Source organism: Gossypium hirsutum, chromosome A04 (assembly GCF_007990345.1).
Source record: "Gossypium hirsutum isolate 1008001.06 chromosome A04, Gossypium_hirsutum_v2.1, whole genome shotgun sequence".
Lineage (NCBI taxonomy): Eukaryota > Viridiplantae > Streptophyta > Magnoliopsida > Malvales > Malvaceae > Gossypium > Gossypium hirsutum.
Window position 1 is genome coordinate 25,811,987 of NC_053427.1, and position 9,896 is coordinate 25,821,882.

Consider the following 9,896-nt stretch of genomic DNA (forward strand, 5'->3'; position numbering starts at 1 on the left):
CAATCCAGACTATTCAACGATGCATCGCTGAACACTACGAACTCTTTACCCAATTCAGGCTGAACTAACACTGGAGCTTCAGTCAATAAAGCTTTTAACTGCTTGAAACTTTTCTGGCATTTATTCGACCACTCGAATTTAACATCTTTTTGAAGCAAATTTTTCATCGGAGTCGCAATCATTGAAAAGCCTTCTACAAATGGTCTATAATAGTCGGCGAGTCCCAGAAAACTGCGGACCTTAGAAACATTTCTTGGAGGCTTCCAATTTATAATTGTAGATATCTTACTCGGGTCAACTCGGATACCCTCAGCTGAAACAATATGTAACACTCCTAAACCGTATCCGTCGTCGGACTAGGGTTAAAGGCATTACCAGATGAATTAGAACATTTAACTTTTATCTCATAATCATCAAAGCATCAAATATCAACATCAATATAGAGTCCCTTATATAGGTCTTCAAGACCTAAAACATGCATCAGAAAAGAGTCGGGACTAAACCGAAGGCATAAAGAATTTTTCCAAAACTCAAACATTTTTCAAGCAAGTATAGGTCACACACCCGTGTAATCAGGCCGTGTGCCTTACACGGCATTAGACACGCCCATGTGTCTAGGCCGTGTCAAAACAGGGCATACATATTGACTTACTCACACAGCCACAAGACATGGCTGTGTGCCTCGGTCGTGGTCGAGTCTGACTTTGGCCACAGGGTTAGCTACACGTCCATGTGCCTTGGCCGTGCTCGAGCCTAACTTACAATTGTAGGGTATCCTAGGGGACACACAACCATGCAACATATTCGTGTGTCGTACACGACTGAGACACATGCCTGTGTCCTTGCCCGTGTGGACAAAAATAGGCCATTTGAATAGCCAATTTGCCACCCCAATTGGGTCAAACCTACAAGCAATAAAATAAACATATTTTTACACCAATTTAAGACCAATTCACAACCAAAACATAAGCCATTCATGACATATCATTGCCAACCAAAATTCCATCTCAATAAATCAACCAAAACATAACAAATCTAAAATATAATCATACCTAACATATGTTTCAATTTCATGATCAAAACTTATCAATTACCGTAGCTAACACATGACAAAAGCTTACCAATCTTAGCATTTCTTATACTCATACATAGACACACCAAATAAATCATATTGCCTCATAATTCATATACCAAAACCATATCATAAACACATCCATACTAAGCCATATCTCATGGCTAAATAAATACAATCACAAAACATAATCTAAACACTTCTAGCCTATACATGCCATACTTTACTATACACATTTTCAAAAGGGTACCAAAATGAGATTCGATAGTGGTGACGATCCTCGATGATCCCCAAGCTCACAATAGCTTCGATATCTATAAAACAATGCAAACACACACACAAAGTGAACTTTCAAAAGCTTAGTAAGCCTTATCATTTAAAGCATATAAACATATCAAATTACTTATACTTTGTAGCCAAATACCAACACAACCTCATATTCATATACTTAGATCATATATCATCATTTATACATATACTTACCTTTCATTTTCCAACATAATATACAATGCAAATGCACCTGAATCAGATACAATTTCACCAAGTCATTCCTTTTGTCGAAATTCCCGTTGAACTGTTTGAAAACGTAAGGATACTCGGATAGCTCAGAGAACATATACAATGCCAACGTCCCAGACGTGGTCTTACATGTAATCAAACATCGATACCACTATCCCAGACAGAGTCTTACATGAAATCAAATACGATGCCGATGTCCTAGACATGGTCTTACACGTAAAACAGAAGTCGATGCCAATGTCCCAGACGTGGTCTTACACAAAACCACATAACAAAATCCTATGTCATGACAGATGTATCCTAACTATTCCTAGGGTTCGTACGGGGCTTTTCAGACGTCGAAACTTTGTCGATACTTTCTTGGATAGTACATATTGAGCTTGAATATTCATTCATCACAATTCAATATCATATGAACAATAATAATTCAATTCAAACACATTTATTGTATATTGACTTACCTCGTATGGATTCAAATGGACAGAATCGGCTACTCGATGACATTCCCCATCTAATTTCGTATTCTTTAATTCTTAATCTATATAAATTCAAATTTAACTTATTGAAGCTCATATTCATTCAGAACAATCCACAAACATACATTTAGGGCATTTTGCGAACTAGCCTCACATTTTCACATCTTGGCACTTTAGTATCTAATTCACAAAATCAAAAAATACACATAATTTCTTTAGACATGTACATGGCCGAATATTCATAGCACTCATACAAGTCCACATATTTCATTTATTTCACATTTTAGTCCTCCAATTTACAAATTTCACAATTTAGCCCATTTTACTCAAAATCATCAAAAATCCAAAGACAAAGATATTAACCCAACATCAAACTTTCATATTTAATCATCTAACAACATAAAGCTTATGAATTCATCCATGGCACATTTCAAAATCATCATCAAAATCAAAAATTGAGGCATAGGCTTGATAGTATACGAAGCAACGATTACAAAAACATAGAAATTATCAAAAATCGAACAAAATACCTACCTCAATCAAGTCCTTCAATGGCCGAACCCTAGGTAGTCTTTTTCTTTTATATTCTTGTGATTTTTAGTTGAAGAACATGAATAATGACTTATTTTCATACCTTATTTTAATTATAATTCATTTTATAATTAGTTTACCATTTTGCCATTTGTTATAAAAGTAATAAATCAATAAACACAAGGCCATTAGTGTCCATTAACCATGTAAATGGCACATTAACCACATAAGGATCTCTTAAATAATAAGCCATATGAAATAGGCACTTCTAACAAATAGCAAGCAACCTTTATCTTTTACGCGATTAGGTCCTTTTATCAAATTAAGCACACAAACAATCAAATTTTCATACGAAACTTTCTGTAACACCCCGTACCCGAGACCGTTGCCGGAGTCGAACACGAGGTGCAAACAAACTTATTACATTTATTTGCACAGTCCATTTTAAAATTTCCAGACAAGCTGGCTAACTGCGTCACTGTCACCTTAAAAATCATATCTCGAGTTCCAAAACTCGAAAACCAGTTCCGTAAATTTTTCCTGAAACTAGACTCATATGTCCATCTACAAATATTTTTCTAGAATTTTTGGTCGAGCGAATTAGTACAGTTTATTAGTTAAATTCTCCCCTGTTTCAGGGTTCGACTACTCTGCCCTTCATGCATTACGACTTAGATATCTCCCTATACAGGGCTTCAATACTTATGCCGTTTGTTTCTAAAGAAACTATACTCGAAAAGGAATCTATACATATATGGTATGACTTCTAATTATCTCTGGTTAATTTATAATGAATTTCCAAAGTCAGAACAGGGGATCCAGAAATTGCTCTGGCCCTGTTTCACGAAAACTTAAACATCTCATAAAATACGGCTCATATGATCGTTTCGTTACTTTCATATGAAAATAGATTTCGATTACATAATTTATTCACTATTTAATTCCATTCCTACTATTTTTAGTGATTTTTCAAATCCACATCACTGCGGCTGTCAGCATCATTTTTTAAGGTAAACTTTACCTATTTCATGGTTTTCCATGAATCAACTAGAATTTGTCATACATAGCACCAAAATGATCATGATTAACCATTCCAATGGCTAATCGTTACCAAACATTTCCATACCTCTCAATGAACAACATACAAAACGATTATAATGCTATGCTCAAAGTATATATAAGCCATTTTCGCATGGCTATCCAAATTTATACAATACCAAAAGGTACATGACCAACAACAAAAGGGCAGTCCTATACTTGCCATTTTTAGAGTTCAACTAAAAGAGTACCAAAAGGGCTTTGATAGTGTGGATGACTTCGACTTTGACACTCCCGATTCCAATAGCTGACGAACCAAAATCTATAAAACAGAGAATCAAAAAAACGGAATAAGCATTTAATGCTTAGTAAGTTTTGAGTAATGAAATCATGCACAACTGAAGTACAGCATTTATATGACTAAACGAATAATTTCATATACACATATTCTCACAGCCATACCTACTTCACATTTCCAACCCTTATATTCATACATAAGAAATCAACTTGACTAAAGGCCGGAAGCTTGTTAATCGATTGAGCGAATACTATTTAAAAGGAATCAATTATTCCAATGCATATACAAAACATACCTCATCGTTGGGGTTTTACGAGCGTATTAATTGAAATTATTACAGCAAGATCGCTCATCCCCAAACCAAGTACCTTCGGGATTTAGCCGGATATAGCTACTCGCTCAAATGCCTTCGGGACTTAGCCCGGATATAGTAACTCGCACAAATGCCTTCGGGACTTAGCCCGGATATAATCGCTAGCATAAATGCCTTCGGGACATAGCCCGAATATAGCAACTCGCACAAAGGCCTTCGAATCTTAGTCCGGTTATCATCCGAATAATCATGCACATATGTCCACAAATCATAACACATTTTTATTTCGTTTTCATTACTAGAACTCAGACACAAGGAACTTATCTACCATTTACCATTTTCGGCTCAATAGCCACGTACAAAGAGCATGGTTTTGTTTCACTATATAACATGATCTACTCGAATCATAATCTAAGTTCCATTACTCAAAAACTTACCTCAGATGTTGTCGAACGATTTCAACGGCTATTCGATCACCTTTTCCTTTCCTTTATCGGATTTAGTTCCCCTTTGTTCTTGAGCTTAATTTAACAAATAAATTGATTTAATCATTTTGAACATCAAAGAGAAACTCAAGGTACTTAGCCCATGTATATTAGGCATTAGAGTCATATATGTATGAAATCATGAATCAAATTCAACATATTAGCCAATATTCCCCTTTAGCCGATTTTCTAAGTCAAGATAAAGCCATCAATATGCTTACCTATAGCCGAACGCACACATCAACCTATGTATTCATTCATGTGGCCGAATATGCATGTCTATGTTGAGGCCGATTGTATACTTAATACATTCTACAAATATGGTCACTTGTATTGACTAAATACCATTTTGTTTCAAGTTCAAAACTCGGCTAATACACATATATACACTAGTAATCAAATACTAACATTTACACTTCACCTTAATAGCTAGCTTAGCAAACCTTAATTTAACATATAATTGTTCATAACACAATTAAAGCATCCTCTCCATTCCATCAATTCAAAACACATACATTACTCAATAATGTTCAAAATCATATTCGGCCTTAGTACATAACTTGCTAGCCGATTTTTCTCCATCTAGCAACTAATGCACATATGTGCTCATTTGTTAGACTCTACTTCATCTAACTACTAACCCCTTTTTTTTCATCCAAATAACATGAACAACAACCATTTTTCTCTTCTTCTTCCTACCATGGCCGAATGCTCAAGACACCATACCATGATTTTCATAATTTTGACATGGGTTACTAAAATAACTTGATACCTCATCAACACAACATCAACACCAGGCAAGAATGACAACATCCATGGCCGAGTATCATCTCCATCAAATAGCAAAAAGAATTTAAACCATGGGCTAGGTAGAATTCAAACTAACATCTAAAAATATGCATGAATTTCATGGAATAACATCAAACATACCTTAACCTAGTTACAAGCATGACCGAACCTCTTCAACCTTTCTTCTTTTCTTTCCTTAGATTTTTCGGTCAAGAAGAACAAAATGAGAACTTTTTCTCTTTTTTTTTCATCACCCCCCCTAATTTCCATTATTTTATTACTAACCCTTTTTATTTTATGACCCATGCTCCTTATTTTATGATTCCTAACATAAAACACTAACATAAAATGTTTATAATACCTTTTAACCCATAGCATGGCCGGCCACCATCCTAAGTTTTGGGTAATTTGACATGTAAGGACAAGCATTTTCTAGCATGCATCAATAGGCCACTTTAACATTTGCCTAGCACATTTCTAAATTTTCTCACACAAGTCCTATTTAGCAAAAATTCACTTACAATTAACAAAATTCAAACATGAAATTTTCACACATGCCTATCTACATATAATAAGCATCAAATATAACGATTAATTATTTTTATGACTCGGTTTTGTGGTCCCGAAACCACTTTCTGACTAGGGTCAATTTAGGGCTGTCACAACTCTCCCCCACTTAAGAAATTTTTGTCCCCAAAAATCTTACCGGTAAATAGGTTTGGGTATCGTTCGTTCATAGAGTTCTCGGTTTCGCAAGTAGCTTCTTCGATTCCGTGTTTGAGCCATAACACCTTTACTAACGGAACGCTTTTGTTTCGCAACTCTTTCACTTCACGAGCTAGGATACGAATCGGTTCTTCTTCATAACTCAAGTCAGATTGAATTTCAACCTCTGATGGACTAATTATGTGCGAAGGCTCAGATCTGTAACGTCGAAGCATCGAAACATGAAAAACGTTGTGAATCCTTTCAAGTTCAGGGGGTAAAAGCAACCTATATGCAACTGGACCAACTCGTTCGGAGATTTCATACGGCCCAATGAATCTCGGACTCAGTTTGCCCTTACGGCCAAATCTGAGTATCTTTTTCCAAGGTGAAACCTTAAGAAACACTTTGTCTCCCACCTGATACTCAATATCTCTTCCTTTTAAATCCGCGTACGACTTCTGACGATCGGATGCTGCCTTCAGACTTTCACGAATTATTTTTACTTTCCGCTCAGCATCTTTAATCAAATCAACTCCGAAAATTTTACTTTCACCGAGCTCAGTCCAAAACAATGGTGTACGGCATTTACGACCGTACAAAGCCTCGTAAGGTGCCATCTCAATACTTGATTGAAAACTATTGTTGTAAGCGAATTCAATCAAAGGTAAATACCGTTCCTATGAACCACTAAACTCAAGGATGCAACATCTCAACATATCCTCGAGTATCTGAATTATCCGCTCGGATTTACCATCGGTTTGGGGATGAAAAGCGGTGCTAAAATGCAACTTGGTACCCAGAGCTTCTTGCAATTTCTTCCAAAATCGCGAGGTGAATCTCGGATCTCTATCCGACACAATAGAAATGGGTACCCCGTGTAATCTCACAATCTGAGAAACATACAATTCAGCTAGTTTATCCAAAGAATAATCCGTACATACGGGAATAAAATGAGCCGACTTAGTCAGTCTATCAACAACAACCTAAATCGCATCTTTCTTACTCGCCGACAATGGTAACCCAGATACAAAATCCATCGTGATTCGTTCCCATTTCCATTCAGGTATCATGATCGGCTGAAGTAAACCTGTAGGCATTTGATGTTCCACTTTCACTTGTTGGCATATTAAACACTTCGAAACAAAATCGAAAATGTCTCGTTTCATACCATGCCACAAAAACTGACGTCCCAGATCGTTGTACATTTTCATACTCCCCGGGTGAATTGACATTCGGCTACAATGAGCTTCGTTCAGAATCATCGAAATAAGTTCTGAATTTCTTGGAACACACAAACGACTTCTGAACCTCAAACAATCATCATCATCAATTTGAAACTCTGATTCCATATTCGAAACACATTTAGCCCGTTTTGCAGCTAATTCATCATCGACTTTCTAAGCTTCACGAATTTGATGAATCGACAATGGTCTAGCCTTTAATTCTGCTACTAACACATTGTCAGAGAGAACAGGCAAGTGTACATTCATCGCTCGTAAAGCAAACAATGATTTACGACTCAAAGCATCCGCAACCACATTAGCCTTTCCTGGGTGATAGTCAATGACAAGCTCATAATCTTTTAACAACTCGAGCCAACACCTTTGTCGCAGATTCAAGTCTCTTTGAGTCATCAAATATTTGAGACTTTTGTGATCCGAATATACATGGCACTTCTCACCAAATAAGTAATGTCGCCATAATTTCAAAGCGAATACGATGGCAGCTAGTTCGAGATCATGGGTCGGATAATTCTTCTCATGTGTCTTCAATTGTCTCGACGCATAGGCCACAACTCGACCCTCTTGCATCAATACGCAACCCAACCCAAGTAGGGATGCATCACTATAAATGACAAACTCTTTGCCTGATTCGGGCTGCACTAGCACTGGAGCTTCAGTCAAGTAAGTTTTTAGTTGATCGAAACTTTTCTGACATTCTTCTGACCATTCAAACTTAACATCTTTCTGAAGTAGCTTCGTCATTGGTGTGGCTATCATCGAGAAACCCTTTACAAACCGTTTGTAGTAACCAGCTAGTCCCAAAAAGCTCCGAACCTCAGTAATATTTCTCGGAGGCTTCCAGTTAAGTATGGCTAAAATTTTGCTCGGGTCAACTCGAATGCCCGATGCAGATACCACATGACCCAAGAAGCTAACCTCTCTTAACCAGAACTCGCACTTACTGAACTTAGCATATAACTGTTTATCCCGTAAAATCTGCAACACTAATATCAGGTGCTCAGCATGTTCGGTCTCATCTTTTGAATAGACTAAGATGTCATCAATAAACACAACTACAAACCGGTCCAAATACTGTCTGAAGATCCGATTCATCAAATCCATAAATACCGCAGGGGCATTAGTGAGCCCAAACGGCATCACTAAGAACTCGTAGTGACCGTATCTCGTTCTGAAAGCTGTTTTGGGTATATCTGAATCTCGAATTTGCAACTGATAATAACCCGATCTCAAATCTATCTTTGAAAACACTGAGGCTCCCTTTAGTTGATCAAACAAATCATCAATGCGCGGTATCGGATATTTATTCTTTATTGTCACCTTATTCAGCTGACGATAGTCGATGCACAACCTCATGGTTTCGTCCTTCTTTTTCACAAACAATACTGGTGCACCCCAAGGTGAGAAACTTGGTCGAGCGAAACCTCTATCCATCAACTCTTGCAACTGAGCTTTTAATTCCTTTAATTTCGTTGGTGCCATACGATATGGAGCTATCGAAATCGGTGTAGTCCCAGGTACAAGCTCGATGCCAAACTCTAACTCCCGAACAGGTGGTAAACCCGGTAATTCTTCGGGAAAAACATCCAGATATTCACAAACTACCGGCACAGATTCAGGCTTCTTTTCTAACTCTTTGTCATCAAGTACATATGAAAGGTATGCTTCACACCCCTTTCTTACATATTTCTGAGCCAACATCGATGATATTACAGCTGGCAACCTATTCAAGTCAGTAGACTCAACTCGGATTATCTCGTTATTTACACATCTCAAATCGATGGTTTTTCTTTTGCAATTTACAATTGCATCATGTACGGTCAACCAATCCATACCGAGGATAACATCAAATTCATCAAACGGTAAAAGCATCAAATCGGCCGGAAAACAAGAACCTCGGATTACTAGGGGACATTTCTTACACACTTTGTCGACAAGCACGTAACGACCCAAGGGATTTGACACCCGAATTACGAACTCAGTAGACTCAACAGGTAAAGTCTTACTGGATGCTAAGGTTTCACATATATAAGAATGAGTAGAACCAGGGTCAATCAAAGCAATCAAATTAGTATCAAAGAGAGTAAAAGTACCGGTAATAACATCTGGCGAGGAAGCATCCTCGCGTGCGTGTATAGTATAAGCCCTAGTAGGAGCACGAGCCTCAGATCTGGTTGTAGCGTCTCTAAATCCTCTCTAACCACCACTAGGATTTCCCGTGTTTCTAGATGGTCTACCTAAGCAGTGGTAGCACCCGGTTTCCCACTCTGATTTACATTTTGTTCAGACAATCTCGGGCAATCTTTAATAAAGTGGTCAACTGATCCGCACTTGTAACAGGAGCGGTCATGGAATCTACAACTCCCCGAATGCCATTTACCACAATACTGGCACTCTGTTCTGTCTCGACGATCATTTCCAACACT